Raw genomic sequence first — 22280 nt, 5'->3', positions numbered from 1 at the left:
AAGTTGTACAAGACTTTATAAGTCAGCAGCTTGTTGTCACCTAGCTATGTCCCTGTCTGATATATTTAATGGCTGAAATGGACACCAAATTTACATCTCCAGCTGGACAAATCACAGATCATACTTTTGATAATAGTCCTTCCCTGTTCAGATAGCATCAGAGGGCCACCGGAATATGAGACATTCTGTGCAGCATTCAGCTGATCCTTCGGGCCATTTGGATTCGTCTGAAAAATCAGTACATCGTGTGCCGAAAAGCCCAAGGAACTTCTGCCCACACCTCTGTTGCTCTTCGGAGCCATCCCAGCATATTGGCAGAGGTGTCCTCTACCTTTCAAGATCCCCCGGGATGAAGCGAGAAGCCAACAAGGTTCCTCCCAGCCTTATACAATGGATGTATTGCTAATTGCCAGGAACACACATCAGATATTATCAGGTGGCCTCTGAGGTCTGGGACATTCTGTGCAGCATCCAGCTGATTCTTCAACCTGTTAGGATTTTCCCTAACAATCAGTACATTATGCCCCACAAAGGCAGAGAGAACCCACATCTCTGCTGCTCTCCAGAGTCACCCCAGGTTGTTGCCAGAAGCTTCTTGTACCTTTCAAGCCCAGATGAACTGGGAAGCCAAGGAGGTTCCCCTGGCCTTATACAAGGGCTGAGTTGAACCTAGCTCCTCAAACTAAGTGAGGTCTCGCTTGCCAGAAGTTGAGCTACTCCCAGGTTTTTCAGCCAAACTGGTGGGACTTTGTGGCCATAGTGCTCTGCTTGGATTGAGAATGGCTAACCTGTGCAGGGAATGAGAGTTTAACGGGAAAGTATTTGAGATTCTCTAGATTGAAATGGATTATTGAAGGACGGGTGGGACAGAAAGATTCTGGCTTTGGGATTTCAGTGGGAAATTAAAAATAAATTGCTGGCCACAAATGGAGCAACCTCCACTAAACTTAGGCCTTACATTTGGAGAGGGAACTAGTCTCCTTTCATAACCTTCTGGTTACTGAGTAATAGGGAAAAGCTCAAATGTACTACAGTGGCAGAAAGGGGTTGGGTGCACTCTTCCCACCTTAGATCAACTCTATGCTGTCAGATGCCATAAGAAATCTGCAGAGATAGCGCAGGATAGTTCACACCCCGGAAATGATCTCTTTCAGCTTCTGCCTTCTGGAAGAAGGTATAGGGTTATAAAGACCAGGACTAACCACCTGAGAAACAGGTTCTACGCAAATGCAATTCTGGTTCTAAACACAGCATAAAAGGTAAAGGTAAAGGTACCCCTGCCCGTACGGGCCAGTCTTGACAGACTCTGGGGTTGTGCGCCCATCTCACTCAAGAGGCCAGGGGCCAGCGCTGTCCGGAGACACTTCCGGGTCACGTGGCCAGCGTGACATCGCTGCTCTGGCGAGCCAGAGCTGCACATGGAAACGCCGTTTACCTTCCCGCTGGTAAGCGGTCCCTATTTATCTACTTGCACCCGGAGGTGCTTTCGAACTGCTAGGTTGGCAGGCGCTGGGACCGAGCAGCGGGAGCACACCCCGCCGCAGGGATTCGAACCGCCGACCTTTCGATCGGCAAGTCCTAGGTGCTGAGGCTTTAACCCACAGCGCCACCTGCGTCCCTAAACACAGCATAAGGAGTCTCTATAGTATATTGTATTTTAAAATGGGGTTTCAGAGTTTTTAGGGGTTTTTGAATGTCTTATGTAGATTTTCAATTTCATTGTTCTGTATGGGACAATGACAATAAATATATTGTATTTGTATTTGTATTCGTCTAAACTTTTGCAGCTCTGGCTAGCCATCACTATTGTTCCTTCCTGAAGAGATCATGAGAAGATAGCAACAAGATATCTCCTGATGCTACAACCAGAAAAGTGCTGGCCTAACAGGAAAAAATTAGGGAATATGGCCTATAAAGCCAGCGTTCATCCATTCTGTTTCACCTGCAGGTTGGTTGAGAGTAGATTGCTCAGCACATCAAGGTGTTACAATTTAAAGCTAGATCTGAACAGAAAACCCAGTGAAAGGAACAGGCATATCTTCCACGTAAGATGCCATCAGGCATCAGCTGAGGTCTGTGTCAGGCTGCTATGAGTGACTCCCAGCTGATTGCCAGTATAGTATAAAGTATAAAGACAAAGGGAAAGTATAAAGACAAGGGAGGTTTCTTTTTATTCAGTATTTACAGAGAGCGGCTATAGAACCCAGCCTCTTGGATAATGGTGTTGTCCCCATCCCCCCATCCCCCCATCTCTCCCACTTCCTCATTTGTCACTTCTATGGGAGCTGCTATGTGCCCTCTGTCTTTGAGCTCTTTGCTCTCCTACCTTTATGGCTTGCTGGGTTCAGGGTGGTGGTGGTGGTCCTGGAATGCTTTCTAAACACACTGTGTCCATCGGCTGTCATCTCTCTGCTGCTTCCTCCTCCTCTTCCTCCTCTCCCATTATTTCCCAACTCCCCCCCCCCATTTGCCTCTGAGCTGTGAGCTCCCGCAAACCCCTGTTGTAAATCTAAACTGTCTTCCTCTTCCTCCCCCCTGGAAGGGTCAGGCTGAGGAGGCAGTCTCCTCTGCCCAGTCCCTGACAGTCCGGGACATTCTGTATGGCACACAGCTGATCCCTCACCCCATTTGGATTTGTCTTAACAACCAGCACTTTGTGCCTGAAATGGCCCAAGGCAACCACTGCCCTTATCCCTGCTGCTCTTCAGAGTGGCCCCAGCTCCCGCCCCACATCCTGCCCCCTGCTCCATCTCCTCCTGCTCAGATTTTTCTCCTTCCTCCAGCCCTGGCTCCTGCCTTGCGTAATAAATCACTGGCGTCTTCTCTTGGGTTATTGTTTTCCACTCATCTTGTATGCCCACCTCAGGTCCAATTTTGTATCAGGAGTCCAGGTTCCTAGCTTGATAACACAATAAGCGTAGCTAATTAAAAAGGAGGATTTATTGCAAAAACAAACATAGCTCCAGACGGCTCTAACAAAGCCTCCGGCATCATTACTTAAGACTTCTGAAGACTCCTTCCGGCATCTAAAGAAGATATTGAACTTATGACCCTTGTGCCTCTTGTTTTGCTTCCTATCTAGCAGCCCTCCCATTTGCTCCCATTATTGGGTCAGCTCCAACCTCTTCCTTTTCTGAGAGGCTGTCTCTGAGTTTGTTCGTGCCTGATTGTGCTGTTGGCGAGCTTTGGCTGTGTTCTAGCCTGCTCTCAGCTCCTGCCATATCATCCTGCCCGTCAAGGTCAGGAAGAGCTGAAGTCTGCAGCTGCCAGCTCTCCCCTGCCTGACTAACATCAAAGCTTCTCTGTTCTTGGCTCCTTTCTGCAGCTGGCTGCAAACCTTTGCTTGGAGCTGGTTCATTCCTGACATTTTGTGAAGACTTTGGCCACCCTCAGACCCTCAAGCAGCTATCCTATGAAGGCCAGTGGGGACTGAGTGGGGGCTCAGTTGAGGCTTCTGTAATCCATGCAGCACCACTGTCCTCCACTTCTTGACCATCGGGGCACTGCCTGGTGCCTTCAACAGATGGATGAAGCCACTTGCCAAATTCTTCTCCAAAAACTCCCACAGCTGTAAGTCAACCCTGTCTCCTTCTCCTCTTGAAACGGCTGGATACAAGGGGCGCAAATCTTCCCACTCCCCCTCCTCTTCCGAGAGGAGCCGAGGAGGCAGAGGAGGGGACAGTTCCCAGCCTTCCTGTTCAGTCCTATCTCTGACATATAGGCAGCCAGCAGGGAACGGCGCCCCCAGGAATAGCTCAATGATGCAGTTGTATGGCTGATGCTGCAGCAACTTGTCCGCTTCTTTCTCACAAAGCACATCTCAGAAGTTGGCTCTTCACCCCTGTAAGAGGCCTCACTGGCAACACCCTATACAGTTGCGGCCACTCATGGATTATACCACGTGGCAGTGGCTCTGGCAGTGCTCAGACCCAAGGACCATCAAGCATTTTCCCCAAGCAATATAGGGATCAGGAAGTTTGAACCAGGTCATCTCCAGTACTGGGGAGGAGGCGGTCAGCTTGACCAGGTGGCACATGGCCTCTTCTCAGTGTGCAGGCAGCTCTAGGGTTAATAGGATGGATGCAGGCAAGATGGTCCCTGAGAACAATGGCCTCCTATCAATCATCTTGACCACCAATGGCTCCTCCAGCTTCCAGCACCAAACTCTGGGACATTATGTACAGCCCATTTCAATTTGTGTACACAATCTGTACATTTTGCACCGAATTATCATAGAATCATAGAAGGGACCCCAAGGGCCATCTAGTTTAACTCCCTGCAATGCAGGAATTTCAGCTAAAGCATCTGTGAAAGATGGCCATCCAGCCTCTGCTTAAAAACCTCCAAGGAGACGGTTCCACTGTTGAACAGCTCTTACTGTCAGAATGTTTTTCCATATTTTTAGTTGGAATCTCCTTTGCGTGGCAAGTCCCCTCCCCCCCGTGTGAAATGAAGACATTATTTAAAGTGAATGGGCGTAAAAGGCCACAACTTTATTGATTACAGGAATTGAAAGCTATTGGCCTTAGGCATTGGCTCCTATCGACTACCCAGCATGGAGACCAGGAAGGGTTAATCACAAGCCGGGGGAGTCCTGCTGAAGTACGCCAACTAGGATCCCCCAGGTATCACCGCTCGGGGGTGTGCCATAGGCCCTCACCTCCCTAGGTTTTGGACAGGGCAACACCCCCCAGAGTCCTCTACCGGACCACCCTTTTCCTTGGGGGAAGGTGATGGCGCTTCCTTCCCCCTTCATTTCCATAACAATAACCCCTGCCAATGCCTAACCGCCAATACCGAGGAAGTTGTGACGTTTGCTACGAGGTAGGCGAAAAAACCAAATGGCTGGAAATGTGCCAAGTGGAAAAAAACTACCAGGCCCCTTGCGGCGACGCGGGTGGCGCTGTGGGTAAAACCTCAGTGCCTAGGACTTGCCGATCGCATGGTCGGTGGTTCGAATCCCCGCGGCGGGGTGCGCTCCCGTTGCTCGGTCCCAGCGCCTGCCAACCTAGCAGTTCGAAAGCACCCCTGGGTGCAAGTAGATAAATAGGGACTGCTTACTAGCGGGAAGGTAAATGGCGTTTCCGTGTGCGGCTCTGGCTCGCCAGAGCAGCTTCGTCACACTGGCCACGTGACCCGGAGGTGTCTGCGGACAGTGCTGGCTCCCGGCCTCTAGAGTGAGATGAGCACACAACCCTAGAGTCTGTCAAGACTGGCCCGTACGGGCAGGGGTACCTTTACCTTTACCTTTAGGCGAAAAAACCAAATGGCTGGAAATGTGCCAAGTGGAAAAATACCTACCAGGCCCCTTGCGGCGAAAAACCGGAGTCCATAGCAAGGTCAAAGCTAGCTAAACCTAGCTTCCCAATCCCACCGGTGGGATGGGAAAACCAGGGCAGCTGGAATGGGGTAAAGAGGGTGGTCCCCGGGCGCGCCAGCCTTAAATGCGCTAGGCCACGCCTTCTCAGCCCACTGATTGGCCAGCTGGGTCGGTGATGCGCCCGAGGATTCCCTTCCTCTCGCGGGGCCTAAGAGCCAGCCCCCATGTGTGTGGGAGGGGGTGGGCCCGTAACCCCATCTCCTCTCCAGCTCAGAAGTGGCTTTCTTGTAACTTGAAGCCATTGGTTTGAGTCCTACCCCCTAGAGCAGGAGAAAACAAGCTTGCTCCCTCTTTCATGTGAAGAGGAACCCCCACCCACACCCCTGCTGCTCTTCAGAGCCACCTTACCATATTGACCGGGGCTTCTTGTACCTGTCAAGCTGACCGTAATGAGGTAAGAAACCAAGAAGGTTCCTCCCAGCCTCATATAACCGGTGCCCTGTGAAAGGAACAGGCATTCCTTTCACATAAGATAGTATTAGGTGGGCAAGGAGGTCTAAGACATGGTGTACAGCATTGGGCTGATCCCTCAGCCCATTAGGATTTCTGCTAACAATCACTACACCATGCCACGAATAGGCCAAGGGATTCACAGCCCACGTCACTCCTGCTTTTGAGAGACAGCCTAGCCGAAAACCTTTTGTAGCTTCCAAACCCACCAGGATCAGATGAGCTTAGATGCCAGCCAGGCTCCCTCTGGCCTTATAGCATAGTTGCGTTGTGTCTGGTTCTTCAAACCGGGTGACATCTTCCTTACCAGAAGTTAAGCTACTACTACTACTAATTGGGTGTCCCCCCCCCCCCCGCCTACAGGCAGGTAGGTGGACCCTCCTCACCACATCAATGCTTTTGCAGAGATTATCTAGAGAATAGGAGAGTGGCAGAAAAGAATGAAGGACTCATTGAAATAGATTGTTGGAGGTTGTGGGGGACCGAAAGGGTGTAATTTGGGAATCTAGTGGAAACTTGAGGATAAATCATTGGCCCTAATAGACCAGCTTCAGCTGAACTCAGTTTTTGCATTTGGAGAAAGGACTTGTTTCCTTTCGTATCCTTCTGGTGACTGAGTGATTGGGATATCCCGAAACTTACTGCTGTGACAGAGGGGCCCTCTAAACTTCTTTCTTTCCTTCTCTTGTATATAGTATACAGTACTCATTCCTTTGGTTCATTTAAAATTCTGGGTGCAGTCTTTTTGAGGGAAAAAGGTTCCATTCAATTAGTCCAGCTTACAAGCTGTGCGAGTGTGTAAGGCAAGGTCAAAATGATCCCCAATGACTGCATAGTCCCTCCACACATACAAACTCTAGTTCTGGGGAAAAGATGCATTTGGCTAAAATCTGTTCTTCTGTATCCAGGCCTTTTTATGTAAAAATTCTCTAGTCCAGGTCTAATGGCCCGCATTCAGCTGAATGATTGTGTGGTGCAACAACCACATATGCCTGGCTGCAGCTTCCTGGTAGAGATCACATAATTCTATTTTTTTTAAAAAAATATTTTTTAAGGTTTTTAAATACAAGTGCAAAAATAATAAACAGTATAACATGTATCATAACATAGTTTCAAAGCTTCTTTGGACTCCCTCACGTCTCCCGCTCCCACTTAAAAGGTAAAGGTAAAGGTACCCCTGCCCGTACGGGCCAGTCTTGACAGACTCTGGGGTTGTGCGCCCATCTCACTCAAGAGGCCAGGGGCCAGCGCTGTCCGGAGACACTTCCGGGTCACGTGGCCAGCGTGACATCGCTGCTCTGGCCAGAGCCAGAGCCAGAGCCGCACACGGAAACGCCGTTTACCTTCCCGCTAGTAAGCGGTCCCTATTTATCTACTTGCACCCACGGGTGCTTTCGAACTGCTAGGTTGGCAGGCGCTGGGACCGAACGACGGGAGCGCATCCCGCCGCAGGGATTTGAACCGCCGACCTTTCGATCGGCAAGCCCTAGGCGCTGAGGCTTTTACCCACAGCGCCACCTGCGTCCCTTCCGCTCCCACTTACATCGTTATAAATTTTTACCAGCAATTTATCATCTTGTTTACATTCTTGTGTCCCATTCATTTAAGTATAATCCAACAGTTCTCCAAAAAGTTTATATTTCCCTCGATCTCATTTATCATCCTGATTCCATCTAATTTAGTGGTGCACAATTATTTATGATCTAGCATCCTTCTTAAGATTCAACCAAATTACAATGTTTTTGTAGATAAGTCTTAAGTTTCTTCCAGTCTTCTTCAACCCTCTCCTCACCCAGGTCTCGGATTCTGCCGGTCATCTCAGCTAGTTCCATATAGTCTATCAGTTGCATCTGCCATTCTTCTAGTGTGGGTAGATCTTGAGTTTTCCAATGCTTAGCGATGAGTATCCTTGCTGCTGTTGTTGCATACAGGAAAAAAGTTCTGTCCTTCTTTATCACCCTCTGGCCGACAATACCCAGAAGGAAGGCCTCTGGTTTCTTAGGGAAGGTATATTTAAATACCTTTTTCAGCTCATTATATATCATTTCCCAGAAGGCCTTCACTTTAGGGCAGGTCCACCAGAGGTGAAAGAATGTTCCTTCTTCTCCTTTACATTTCCAGCATTTGTTATCAGACAAATGGTATATTTTGGCAAGTTTAACCGGGGTCATGTACCATCTATATATCATTTTCATTACATTTTCCTTCAAAGCATTACATGCAGTCAAATTCAACCCAGTGGTCCACAACCTTTCCCAATCCTCAAACATAATATTATACCCAATGTCCTGTGCCCACTTTATCATAGCCGATTTAACCATTTCATCTTGTGTATTCCATTTTAACAGCAAGTTATACATTCTTGAAAGTACCTTGGTCTTAGGTTCTAACAGTTCAGTTTCCAATTTCGATTTCTCCACCTGGAACCCTAGCTGAGATCACATAATTCTATCATGTAAGATAGCATCAGGTGGCCATGGAAGTCTAGGACATTCTGTACAGCATTTGGTTGATCCCTCAGTCCATGGGGATTTCCCCAAATAATCCGTACATTATTCTCCAAAGAGCCAAAGGGAACCACTCCCCACACCTTTGCTGTTCCTCAGAGAGACCAAAGCGTTTTGCCAGAGGCTTCTTGTACCTGAGATGCCAATAATGTTCCTATTGGTTTTATACAATGGCTGTGTTCAGCAAGCAACCTATTGCTTATCAGAATATGAACTGCTACTACTAGTTATTACCACCTTTTACTGTCTAGAGAAAGATTGGGTTTTGTGTCTAGAGACCATGCAGACCATAGCGATCCTTTTAGATTGTGATTGGCCCAATAGTGCAGAGAGCTGATTGGCTAGAGAATGGGACCTTGACAGAAAAGTATTCAGGCCTCTCCTTACATTGAAATGGGTTGCTGATGGAACCTTGAAGCTATGCTAATAAATAAAGTCTAGTAGTCACTTCATCATATGAGTAAATGTGTTCCATAGAATTATTCCAACTTGACATGTTCTGAAATGAACAACAGAGGCAAGCACTGATTTAACTTATAAACTTTCAGCCACATTCTAGGGTGTCAATATACAGTACAGTGGTACCTCGTGTTAAGAACTTAATTCGTTCTGGAGGTCCGTTCTTAACCTGAAACTGTTCTTAACCTGGGGTACCACTTTAGCTAATGGGGCCTCCCGCTGCCGCTGAGCTGGTGCCACGGCGCGATTTCTGTTCTCATCCTGAAGCAAAGTTCTTAACCCAAGGTACTATTTCTGGATTAACAGAGTGTGTAATCTGAAGCGTCTGTAACCCGAGGTACCACAGTTTCCTCAATGTGGTGCATTTCAACAGGCCACCTCCTTATCTCTGGATGAGCTCAGTGGCGTATCCAAAGCTTCTGGCCACAGATGTCCCAACTGCAACACTTGACCTAACCCCCTGAAAGTGAAGAGTTGCCATTCATTCCTATGGGAAGGAAGTCAATCGCTGCACTTGGGAACAGTGGTAGCAAAACCTGCCCTTCAGTTCATAAATCTGTTGTCAAAGTTGTTTCAGATGCCTGTCCCCGCTTGAAAACACACTCTGTCCCTCATGGGATTCATTAGTTAATGCTAAGAGTAACACACACACACAAAACCCTCCCCCCCCTTCCCAGGTGGACATGGTAAATTGATACCTTGCCTGTGGAAAGACGTCATACAAATAAGATGGTGATGGTGATGGTGATGATGATGATGATGAATGCATCAGGAATATGGAACATAAAGCCAGCATTCAGCCTTTCTGTTTTACTGAAGGCTGGTTGAGAGTTTCCTGATCAGCACATCATGGTATTACAATGAAACCTAGAGCTGGACAGAAAACACAATGGAAAGAGTGGACATGTGTCCCACGTAAGATAGCATCAGGCATCCCCTGAGGTCAGGGACATTCTGTACACCACTCAGCTGATCCCTCAGTCCATTTGGATTTGTCCTAACAATCAGCACTTTATGCCTGAAAGGGCCCAAGACAACCATTGCCTTCACTTTCCGCTACCCTTCAGAATGACCCAAGGATGTTGCCAGAGGCTACTTGGACCTTTCAAGGCCACCAGGATGAGGCAAGAAGCCAAGAGGATTCCTCCCAGCCTTATATAATGGACGTCTTGAACCTGGCTCCTCAAACTGAGCAGCGTGTTCCTGACCAGAGCTTGAGCAGCTAATACTGATCTGCCCTGCCATCCCGTAGTCTCTCAGCTGTCAGCCTTCGAAAGCAAAAAGGCTTCATACAAGAAGGTTTTCCGATGGGGCAGAGCTTGTTTCTTGAGAACCGCGGCCAACGTTTGGTTCAGGTCTGGCTACTTACGTTCTGTGTTCTGCTTTGCTTCAGGACTGGAGGTAAGTATGGTCCCCACCCACCAGTCCCTGAATAGGTGAAGCAAGAATAAGCCACTCTTCTACATAGATTAAATCTATGAGCAACCCGGAGGGGATGTACTTTGGGGCAAGAGTGGAATATATGCCTCTTTCAGTGGGGTTGTGATATTTCAGTGTTAGAGCTCTTGCCTTCCGTGAAGAAAGCCCCAAGTTAATCCCTTACCTACCATCTCCAGTTGAACGTTGCAGTGAGCAGATCGTGGCGTATCCTGATAATGGGGCAAAATAGACAAGGCAGTTCCCTGTGTTTGTAGAAGTGAATCAAATCACCCACCTCTTGTTGCATGTGTATAGTTGGAGAGATTTAGGGCTCATGCACACTGCTGCTCATCCTGTGCTTTTGAGGCAAGGGCCAAGGGGTTTTCCATTTCCCCCCACCACTTTCTTCAGGAAAACTCGCTACTTTCGGCTGAATCCAAACAAACGTCAATCCACAGAAAACCTGACTGACGATTGCTTCGATTCAGAGTGTGCCATCTTCAAGAAAGAAGGTCCATCTGTCTAGGCGGAAGGTGTTGCTAGTCTTGGGGCACAGGAGCCTGCCATAAATTTGCATACAATTTCCATATCTTATGCTATATACAGAGATGCAAATATAGTCTGACTTTCCAAGAGAAAAAGAATTGTGCTATTGCTGTTGTGGGACCTATTCTGACAGCTGTGTGGGCCAACAGGATTTTGATGGGTTAGGACATTGAAGATTGACGGGTCCCTCCTCAAATGAAATGATGTCTCTTACAACAGATGCTGTGAAATGCAGAATCTGCAATCCAGGTGATGTGAAGTTTTGCAGAAACCATGATGTGACATGTCAGGGATCATATTGTATGAAGATAGAAAGCTTTTCGGGTAAGGAATGTTTCCTGTTGACATTCCTCCTTTTTCTATGCTACGCTTCAATGTAGAAAACAAAGCCTTGTATTCCATATTTACTATTCTGCAGAGTGTAAACAAAGCTTCCCCTTTTGGCCACAGCAGATGCCCGTGCATTCCCTTAGTTGCGTGGCGAGTTCCTGCTTCCCCCCACTGGAAATAAAGACACATGACACCATGATTTAAGTTAATGGGCGAAAATCGGCCACAACTTTATTGGTTACAGAAATGAGCGGTATTGGCTTAGGCATTAGTCCTATTGACTATCCAGCTTCAGCCCGAATGCATGAAGACCGGAAAGGGTTAACTGCCAGAAGGGGGAGTCCTGCTGATGCACATCAAATAGGAGCTCCCCTGGGGTCACTGCTCGGGGGCGTGCCTTAGGCCCACACCTCCATAGGCTTTGGACAGGGCAACGCCCCCCGGAATGCTTGACTGGACTACCCTTCGGTGTGGGGGAAGGTGATGGCACTTCCTCCCCTCCTTCTCATCTACATAAGAATACCCTTACCAATGCCTAACTGCCAATGCCGAGGAGTTGTGACGATTTGCTATGAGGTAGGTGAAAAACCAAATGGCTGGAGCCAATTTGCCAAGTGGAAAAAATTCCTACCAGGCCCTTTGACGGCGACCAACCGAAGTTCACAGCAATCTCAAGGAGCCTGCCTGAAGGGTGGGAGGGATGGGAAACCGGATCAGCTGGAGCAACGAAAGAGGAAGATCCTCAGCAGGCCATGCCTCCCGAGTCAGCCGATTGGCTGGCAAGGGAGATGACGCGGCCGAGGATTCCCTCGTGCACATGGGGGAGGGCGTGAAGCCCGCAACCCCACCTCCTCTCCAGCTCAGGAAGTGGCTTTGTTAATTTTTTTTGGTAAGTATTCTGTGGCATATTATCAGCAGCACAGCTTTCTAGAGACAGCAACAATGATCACATGGTTCCAACACTTTTTTTTAATAATTTCTTAATTGAATTTTCTATAACATCTCTGTTCATACCACATAACACATCACGTATTTTATCTTTTTGAACTTCCCTCAACTCCTCTGACAATCATCCATAATTAATTTTCTATCCTTGCATTCCTTAATTATAGTATCGCCTATCAATAAAATATTTTATACTCATTTACATTCATGCAATATTCCTTATTTTTTTCACAAAGCTTCTTTAAAGCACACTAGCGTTGTGTGTTCCTCACATACAGTTTTCAAATATTCTCTAAATTTTCCCCAGTCCTCTAAAAACTTGTGGTCTCTTTGAAGTCTGATTTTCCCAGTTAATTTGTCCAGTTCTGCATAGTCTATTAATTTTGTTCTCCAATCTTCCAAAGTCGGTAATTCTTCTTGTTTCCATTTTTGGGCCAACAGTAGTCTCGCCGCTGTTATTGCATACTGAAAAAGCTTACAGTCTCTCTTATTTATTTGATTTTTGGTTATTCCCAGTAAGAAGGCTTCTGGTTTCTTTACAAAGCTATATTTCAGCATTTTCTTTAACTCATTATATATCATTTCCCAGAACCCCTTCACTTTCTTACATTTTTTGAAATGGTGTGGCCCTTGCCAAGCTCTGACAAGAAGAAGAAGAGTTGGGATTTAATATCCCGCTTTATCACTACCCTAATAATAATAATAATAATAATAATAATTTATTTATACCCCGCCCATCTGGCTGGGTTTCCCCAGCCACTCTGGGCGGCTTCCAACTGAATATTAAAAACAGTACAGCATCAAACATTAAAAATTTCCCTAAAGAGGGCTGCCTTCAGTTGTCTTTTAAAAGTAAAATAGTTGTTTATTGCTTTGATGTCTGCTGGGAGGGCGTTACATAGGGCAGGCGCCACTACCGAGAAGGCCCTCTGTCTGGTTCCCTGTAACCTTACTTCTCGCAATGAGGGAACCGCCAGAAGGCCCTCGGCGCTGGATCTCAGTGTTCGGGGAGAACGATGGGGGTGGAAACGCTCCTTCAGGTATACTGGACCGAGGCCGTTTAGGGCTTTAAAGGTCAGCACCAACACTTTGAATTGTGCTCGGAAACGTACTGGGAGCCAATGCACATATCTCAGAACCGGTGTTATGTGGTCCCGGCGGCCACTCCCAGTCACCGGTCTAGCTGCCGCATTCTGGATTAATTGCAGTTTCCGGGTCACCTTCAAAGGTAGCCCCACGTAGAGCGCGTTGCAGTAGTCCAAGCGGGAGATAACTAGAGCATGCACCACTCTGGCAAGACAGTCCGCGGGCAGGTAGGGTCTTAGCCTGCGTACCAGGTGGAGCTGGTAGACAGCTGCCCTGGACACAGAATTAACCTGTGCCTCCATGGACAGCTGTGAGTCCAAAATGACTCCCATGCTCCACACCTGGTCCTTCAGGGGCACAGTTACCCCATTCAGGACCAGGGAATCCCCCACACCCGCCCGCCCCCTGTCCCCCCAAAACAGTACTTCTGTCTTGTCAGGATTCATCCTCAACCTATTAGCCGCCATCCATCCTCCAACCGCCTCCAGACAGTCACACAGGACCTTCACCGCCTTCACTGGTTCTGATTTGAAAGAGAGGTAGAGCTGAGTATCATCTGCATATTGATGGACACCCAGTCCAAACCCCCTGATGATCTCTCCCAGCAGCTTCATAGTTTGCATGGTTAAGTTAAAACTTGTAGTAATGGTCCAAAAGGGCAATGAAGTACCCTATTTATAGAGAAAAGGGGCATATTTCTTATATTATATACTGGAGCAATCAAAATCAAGAAAATGGGACAACTTATGTATTGTAATGATTTGCTGTTCCTGTTCTTGTGGATTCATGATGTGGTAAAACTAATAATAAAAATGGATAAGAGAGTGAGGGTCTGAGGTAGTATTCAACTAGGTTTTACTCAGAAATACTGAATGTATAAACATGACTAAGTTAGACCCACTAATTTCAGTAAAAATTCGTTGAAGGCTGCCACAGATATCATGTAACCTTGAGCAAATAAAGATGAATGTTCAATAAATGGAATTGCCTCAAGTTTCACTAGGGAACAATAAATCTACTACTGTACAACAATTCAGATTTTCCGGACAGGCTCTGAATTCACTTAGTAATGAACAAAGCGGTTAATGAACAAATGACAAGACTGTCCTTTCCTTGTCAAACACTGTGCACCACTCGGCAGGTGGAAAGTATCAGCGATATGATAAATACTGGACATTTCCAATTAAAATAGAGTATTAGAAAGCTTTAACCCAACTCCATTTTGAACACATTGGTTCAACTGTGCAGCTGGGGAGATTCATGGACATATCACAGCAAGACAGACTGGGCAACTGTGGGGCAGCAGTACTGGAAGATTTTCCTGGCCTTGGATGCCAGCTATATTTTTGTATTAAACCGCATTGGATATAGGGACCTTGCTTAAGAACAGGGCTTTTTTTCAGCCAGAACTTGCCGGAACTCAGTTCCGACACCTCTCAGATAGTCGCCATTGTCATTCTAAAACAACAAGAGAGGAGTTCATGGTGAGTTCCTGCACCTCTTTTTCTAGAAAAAATTGGACTACTTAAGAAGATGAAATGTTGGAGAGGGACAGGAAAAGTAAGGTTACTGTTACAGGAAGTTAATGGGAATGTCACTTGGAAAGCGGTCCATTTTGCAGTAAAGACTTCCAGTCTGAGGGAAAGGTATTCGGGATCTATCCTAGACAACAGTGGTGGAGATTATTATATTTGTTTCTTTTATTTGGACATGTATCTTTCACATGCTTTAATTTTATTCTGTTTTTTTATTCTGTTTTTATGTTGACATTTTAGCAGAATAATTTCAAAGTTCTGTTTTGAGCAGGCATAGGCAAACTCGGCCCTCCAGGTGTTTTGGAACTACAACTCCCATGATCCCTAGCTGACAGGACCAGTGGTCAGGGATGATGGGAATTGAAGTCCCAAAACATCTGGAGGGCTGAGTTTGCCTATGCTTGGTTTTGAGTTTACTTATAAAGATTGAGTTTAAAATGTAAAATATATATTTCTATGGAGAATAAGCTTTGTCTTCTCTTTTGGAACAGACTATGTTCTTATTCAATAAAATTCCCTTCATTCACTAGTTAATCTCAAAACTTTATTTTCTCTCTCCAGGTACAACTGGTGAATTGCTTTCAGTCTTCACACACTGTGGCACTGAACGTTTGAAAGATAAATGTGGACAGGAAGCAAAGGTCAAGGGAGAAATAAAGAAATTGTCATGCTGTAAAACTGACTTATGTTTTGACTGATTTTACTATTCTGTTCTTGAATTGCTCCTCCTTCCTGTTCTAGATGTAAATGTAGATCAGAGTTGGATGAGGAATAACCTTTGTCCTCTCTTTTGGTATGGATTTTGAACTAATACAATAAAATCATCTTCATTGACTGGTTAATCTCAAAAAAGATACTTCTCTATCTCTCTCCAGTTGAAACTGGTGAATTGGTGAAAGCCTTCAAAGAATGTGGCCCTGATCATATGAAAAGGGCATGTGGAATGGAACTATCAGATGAAACTAAAATGAAAATGTTGTGCTGTGAAACTGACTTATGTTTTGACTGATTTTACTATTCTGTTCCTAAACTGCTCCTCCTTCCTGTTCCAGAGAAGAGGACCACCCATTTGTGTCCACTCATTTATGCATTCCTTCACTGTAACTTCTCCCAACAAAAGTGTGCAATTGACTTCAGCAAGAGGGTGGGATGGGATGTTCCTTGATGAGTTCATAGACACCTACCAAGCGGTGCTTTACACTGTCTACTCTTACCTTCCCCACACCTGACCTCATATGAAGTCAGGCGTAGGGTGGATGTGGGCTGGGCTGGGGGTCTTCTGAAAGCGTCTCTTGTGCCAAATGGGGAAGACCAGAATGCTTCCTTATGCCCAAAGGCCAGAGTTCCCCTCCCTTGCTAGAACTGGGCAAATCACAGAAAAGGTTATCAAAAATATTAGCTTTTGTGGTAGGGATGGTGACGAGATTCATTAAACAAGAGGGTGAAGTTGGATGGTCTCTGCATGCTCGTGAGCAAAACCATCTGCCTCAAGTCATAGGACAGTTTTCTATCTTGGTCTCTTCTCTGTCTGAGTCTCATGATTCTCTGCAAACTCTGAATGATCATGAGCCCCATTCCTAGAGAGGGAATCGTACATTTGGCATATCAGGCATCTGCCCTAATTCTGGCAGGGCCCTGATGATTTCTCAGCTCCTAATTACATTCTGAGAACATCTCATTCCACACAGTCAGTCAGGATGGTCAGGTAAGGGGCTGGAGACACTTCCATCTACATTCTCCTGGGTCCTGTCCTTTGGATTCTCAATTCATCTCTTCCTGGAGCTCATGGAACCCATCTGTTCTTCCCAACCCCTCCTTGGTTGGAGCGCTCAAATGTTCTCTTTTCTCTTTCCTGAACATTGCAATGTAACTGGAACGTAGCAATGCTTTTAAGTAGTTTGGACTGGTGGGAGTTCTAGGTGGCCAATCACGATAGAGTTTGCTAATAATAGTTAAAACGATTGCTAGTTTTGCATGCAGATATAACATGAGAGTAATACCTTGTGATATTGTTTTATTGGATGCTTCAATGCTTTCTTTCAATAAAGTTTGCACGTGAACTTGTGGTCTGTATTCTATTTTGCTTCCAGTCTGTCATCTGGCTTCAAAATGGTGTCCAAATGTATGCAAACACAGGCAAAAACCTGCTTCTTGATAGCCGCAACCATCATGCAAACTGAGATAGGGATACCTGAAGAGATGTCCAAATGCAGGCAGAGAAAAAGAACTATTCAGCATCAAAGACAGCACATGCCATTTGTTCCCGATACAGGCACCACCCGCCTCACCTGCATGTGATCTACTCACACACGGCCGTGCACACACTTGGCATCACAAAATAAAGAATAAATGAATGCATAGGGATGCTGGGAGGTGGAGACCAGTCTGGCAACATTTGGAGGGCATCTCACTGACTATTATTGATTCAGCCCCAATACAATTAGAAATTCTCAGATATGAGGAGTTCTCAGCCAAGGGCTCCTCCAGATGACCTCTTTATTCAATATTCACCATGGTTTGCTTGAAGCAACCTTCTGCAACGAACAGACTGTAGACTTAGCTACAGTGGTCAATTATAACATTTTGCTGTTGTTTAGTCGTTTAGTCGTGTCCAACTCTTCGTAACCCCATGGACCAGAGCACACCAGGCGCTCCTGTCTTCCACTGCCTCCCACAGTTTTGTCAGACTCATGTTTGTAGCTTCGAGAACACTGTCCAACCATCTCGTCCTCTGTCGTCCCTTTCTCCTTGTGCCCTCCATCTTTCCCAACATCAGGGTCTTTTCCAGGGAGTCTTCTCTTCTCTTCTCATGAGGTGGCCAAAGTATTGGAGCCTCAGCTTCACGATCTGTCCTTCCAGTGACCACTCAGGGCTGATTTCCTTAAGAATGGAGAGGTTTGATCTTCTTGCAGTCCATGGGACTCTCAAGAGTCTCCTCCAGCACCATAATTCAAAAGCATCAGTTCTTCGGCGATCAGCCTTCTTTATGGTCCGGCTCTCACTTCCATACATCACTACTGGGGAAACCATAGCTTTAGCTATACGGACCTTTGTTGGCAAGGTGATGTCTCTGCTTTTTAAGACGCTGTCTAGGTTTGCCATCGCCTTTCTCCCAAGGAGCAGGCGCCTTTTAATTTCGTGGCTGCTGTCACCATCTGCACTGATCATGGAGCCCAAGAAAGTAAAATCTCTCACTGCCTCCATTTCTTCCCCTTCTATTTGCCAGGAGGTGATAGGCCCAGTGGCCATGATCTTGGTCTTTTTGATGTTGAGCTTCAGACCATATTTTGCGCTCTCCTCTTTCACCCTCATTAATTTAATTTAATTCCTCCTCACTTTCTGCCATCCCAATGGTCCTAGGTACCCTGACAAACCTAATGGTCTTAGGTACTAATGGTCTTAGGTACCCTGACAAACAGGTCCAGTCGTGACCGACTCTGGGGTGGTGTGCTCATCTCGCTCAAGAGTCCGGGAGCTGGCGCTTGTCCGAAGACAGCTTCCAGGTCACGTGCCCAGCGTGACTAAGCCGCAGCTGGTGAGCCAGCACCAGCGCAGCACACGGAAACGCTGTTTACCTTCCCGCTCGAGAGTGGTCCCTATTTATCTACTTGCACTTTGACGTGCTTTCGAACTGCTAGGTTGGCAGGAGCTGGGACCGAACAACGGGAGCTCACGCCGTCGAGGGGATTCGAACTGCCAACCTTTCGATCAGCAAGTCCTAGGCACTGTGGTTTAACCCACAGCGCCACCCGCGTCCCCTACTAATGGTCTGAGTTGTCTCTATACCAATGCACAGAGTATGGGAAACAAACAAAGTCCTCAGTGATAGTTTTGAGGAGAAGTTGGTAAGATGTGATACTATGGTTAGGTGAATTTGTAGCTGGCTGATTGACTAAACAGAAGAAACACTTACCAAGATTTGGATTTCCCTGGGCAAGATAAAGTGATTAACAATTTTTTAGAAGCAAGTATTTTATTATTCCTTCTGATTAAGGGATCACTGGGAACAGCAAAAACGTACTATTGTGGCACAAGGGGGATCCACATACACCCTTTAGTTCTGGAAAAATATGCCCCTAGGCCCTGAATGGCTGAGGGAAAATCTACTCTGGCATCAGGTGCTCTTGGAAGCCTGGGACATTCTGTATTGAGGCATCTAATCATAAGCCTGCATTTTTTATCAAAGCTTATATATTTCAATCAGGGCCTGTATGTTAAAGATTTTCAAATGTTTCATGCCAGGCAAAAGACCAGCTGCCTAAAAGGCCTTGGCAATGTTTTTCCTCCTAGACAAGGGGCCCCCTGATTTATAGCAGAAAACAATTCTCAAAGTCGTAAAAAAGGAAATTACAGGCTGAGAGCGGACACTGATCCTACATGTTACAGAAGATAAAAAAGCAGAGATAAACATAATTAGGAATGAGTAAATAATAAAATGATACCATGTGCCTCCCAGTAAAATGAGCCATATCTTCTTCCTAAGGTTAAAAAGGCCAAGAGCAATGGAGAGGCATCTAGCTGGCAGAAAAAGAGAGCATTTTAAGGAAATCTTTTAAAGCTGTTTCTTTTTTTTAAACTGAGAGAGTTAAAGGGCAATAAATGTTGGGAAGAGCTAATGGGAAAGCAGCTGGCTGGAAAGGAGGGGTGAAAGGAGGGGTGTAAACTGAAGAGGCTTCTTTTGAAGCTGTTTTTTATACTGAGTTCCTTTTTTACTTTACAAAGGCCTTATTCCTTTTAAAAGGCTACCTATGATAATGTATTAAATATATTGGCTTAAATGTAATTATGCAAAGGATTTAAGAAATGCTAGATTCTTATTTCATATAGTTATAAGAGTTTTAACTATCCTGAAATTAAGTCAGCCACCAGCCTAGCCCCCTGCCAGACAGGAGACGCCATAGAGCACTCCTGATATATAGTTGTCAGGCTTTTTGTTTAGAAACCTTCAAATGAAGGAGATCTTTCAATGTTGATGTGAACTCAAGATCCTTGACATCTGTTGAAGATAAAAATTCAAGATTAACTATCTGTTTTGGAAGGCAATAGGGCAAGGAGGGCAAGAGGTGAGCTGGTAATTAAGATTCCTTGTTGAGACACATGTAAGATATATTACTACTTATTTGTCATTTATAGATGGAAGAATATATAGCTCTTTGTGTTCCATAAAAGGACAGAAGGAAGTGGGTGTATCTTTTGTGATTGGTTCTAGCAAACAGCCAATAGGAATTTCAACCAGGCTGATTGGACAGAGGCAGCCACAGGAGGAGCAAGGGGGCTGGATTAAGGAAATATAAGTGCTGGCCAGAATGGCAGGAGGCCAGGCCAGAGCTTGGTAACCATACCACTGTGCCTCTCATTTATTTGTCTGACAAATAAATTATTATTTTAATTTCTCTATTGCTGCGTTGAATATTTCATTCCAGCTAAGCATTAACCACAAGCAGGGTGCTACAGTATAGCCCATTTTCTGAAAAATCAGTACATTATGCACCTAACATCTTAAGGAATTACTACCCGCATCCCTGTTCCTCTTCAGGGCCACCCAAGCATATTCACAGAGGCTTCATACGGTGGTGCTGTGGTCTAAACCATGGAGCCTCTTGGGTTTGCCAATAGGGTGAGCTCCTGTTGCTCTGTCCCAGCTCCTGCCAACCTAGCAATTCGAAAGCACGCCAGTGCAAGTAGATAAATAGTTTCCGCTGTAGCGGGCAGGTAAATAGCGTTTCCATGCACTCCAGTTTCTGTCACGGTGTCCTGTTGTACCAGAAGCAGTTTAGTCATGCAGGCCACATGACCCGGAAAGCTGTCTGGGGACAAACGCCGGCTCCCTCGGCCTGAAAGAGAGATGAGCGCTGCACCTCATAGCTGCCTTTGACTGCACTTAACCTTCCAGGGGTCCTTTACCTTTTACCTTTTCACCGTTCAAGCTTACCTCCTAGCCTTAAATAGTAGTAAAGGTAAAGGATCCCTTTTGTCACAGACAAATCTGAGGTTGCAGCGCACATCTTGCTTTATAGGCTGAGGGAGCCAGTGTTTGTCCATAGTTTTTCTGGGTCATGTGGCCAGCACGACTAAGCCGCTTCTGGTGCAACAGAACACCAAAACCAGAGCAACACACGGAAACGCCGTTTATCTTCCTGCCGGAGTGGTACCTATTTATCTACTTGCACTGGCATGCTTTCAAACTGCTAGGTTGGCAGAAGCTGCGACAGAGCAACAGGAGCTCACCCTGTCACGGGGATTTGAACTGCTGGCCTTCTGATCAGCAAGTCGAAGAGGCTCAGTGGTTTACACCACAGCGCCACCTGTGTCCCTTAAAAGGGAGAATTTTTATGCAGCACTTTGCACACCCATGTAGCTGCCCATCCAGTTACAGACCGGGGCTGTTTCTGCTGTACATGCACACTGCAACAAAGCCACAATGAGGTCTTGTTAATTGAAAGAAACAGGTGTTCCTTCCACGTTAGATATTATCAGGAGGCTACAGAGGTCCGGGACATTCTGTACAACATTTGGCTATTCCCTCAGTCCATTCCCTCAGTCCCACCAACCCCATCAGGATCAGGTGCCCTGAGATGCTAATAAGGTTCCTATTGGCTTTATATAATGGCTATGTTGAACCTGGTTCCTCAAGCCAAGAAACTTGTTGTTTCTCAGAAGCTGACCTGCTGCCACTAGTTATTACCAGGTTTTTCTATCCAGAGCAAGATTGGGTTTTCAAACAAGGGGCATCCTGGCTATAGCAGTCAAAAGTCAGAGTACAGATGTCAACTTCTGCCCATAGTTCTCTCAACTGCAACACTTGACCTACTCCCCTGCAAGTGAAGAGCTGCCATTCATTCCAGTCAGAGGAAAGGCAATCAATGCACTTGGGAACAGTGGTAGGAAAACTTGCCCTTCAGCTGATGGTGGTAGATTACCACACAAATCAACTGATAACTTGTTAAACTGGCATCTATAACCAATGCTGTGGAGCCACAAAAATCCATCAGGAGGCAAATGTATAACATGGGCTCACCTGCTTTGATTTCCGGGTCCTATGTCTTTGAACATGGTCTAAGACGGATGCAATATTAAAGGACCAAGGGAAGTGAAGGACACGAGGCAGGAGTTGGTAATGCAGGTGAGCTGTGCATAAGCAAGCTGCCAGCTAGCTCTGCCGAAGCTCTTTTTATTAGCACAGTATGCAAAACCAGTTAGATAGATTTTGGACTGTGACCTTTACACATCTTCCAATCCTGAGATCGAGGGGTGGTACAAAGTTATTTTGGCACCTGTTTCCACTGGGTCATTTCCCCTTGAACCATGTATGACGAAGGAGACAAAGGTCAGAGACAGGGCACAGCAGACCACTAAGAGAACAAAGGTTAGATAGAGGGCATGATGTTCAGACACCTGTGGCTTTGTCTGCCGGTGGAAGTGTGCTCCACAGCTGAAGGTCACGTGGTCAGACAGCTGAGGCTTGTCTGCTGGTGGAAGTGTGCTCCACAGGTGAGGCCTGCCTGAGGGTGGAAGTGTGCTCCACACCCGGCAGGTGGAAGTGTGCTTCCCACCCGGTGATCATTCCTTCACCATGTATCACTCATGGAAGGTGTACAGAGAAACATACTTGTGCACACCTTT

General features: G+C 46.2%; 1 long non-coding RNA gene across 1 annotated transcript; it reads left to right on the top strand.

Moving 5' to 3' along the window:
* The first annotated feature begins 9933 nt into the window (after positions 1 to 9933).
* On the top strand, positions 9934 to 16717 carry LOC310838131. Its single transcript, XR_014560710.1, has 3 exons — positions 9934 to 10197; positions 10981 to 11085; positions 15219 to 16717. It is a non-coding gene; the product is annotated as an uncharacterized lncRNA (long non-coding RNA).
* The last annotated feature ends 5563 nt before the right edge of the window (positions 16718 to 22280 follow it).

The sequence above is a fragment of the Podarcis gaigeae genome (genome assembly GCF_964106915.1).
Source record: "Podarcis gaigeae genome assembly, chromosome: 2".
Taxonomy (NCBI): Eukaryota; Metazoa; Chordata; class Lepidosauria; order Squamata; family Lacertidae; genus Podarcis; species Podarcis gaigeae.
This window is presented reverse-complemented; position numbering and strand designations above follow the sequence as displayed.